Below are 201 nucleotides of genomic sequence, written 5' to 3'. Positions count from 1 at the left end.
TGGATCTCCATCATGTGTGCTTTCTTCTGCTTCAATCCCTTCATCTTTCTGATCTGTAGTTAGAGGTAACAAAGAATTGTCAGCAGGAACATAGTGCAGAAGATGTTAAGATCAACAAAACATTCAATGAACAATTATTACCTGAGTGTGGGCCAAAACACGGATGACAGTAGCGTACTTCTTCATCTTCTCAAGCTGGGT

General features: G+C 40.3%; 1 long non-coding RNA gene across 1 annotated transcript; it reads right to left on the bottom strand.

The window, feature by feature from the left end:
• Positions 1-20: 20 nt before the first annotated feature.
• Positions 21-201, bottom strand: LOC104775754. Its single transcript, XR_766072.1, has 2 exons — positions 142-201; positions 21-53 (listed from the first exon to the last, which is right to left on the bottom strand). It is a non-coding gene; the product is annotated as an uncharacterized LOC104775754 (long non-coding RNA).

The sequence above is a fragment of the Camelina sativa genome, unplaced genomic scaffold (genome assembly GCF_000633955.1).
Source record: "Camelina sativa cultivar DH55 unplaced genomic scaffold, Cs unpScaffold37501, whole genome shotgun sequence".
Lineage (NCBI taxonomy): Eukaryota > Viridiplantae > Streptophyta > Magnoliopsida > Brassicales > Brassicaceae > Camelina > Camelina sativa.
This window is presented reverse-complemented; position numbering and strand designations above follow the sequence as displayed.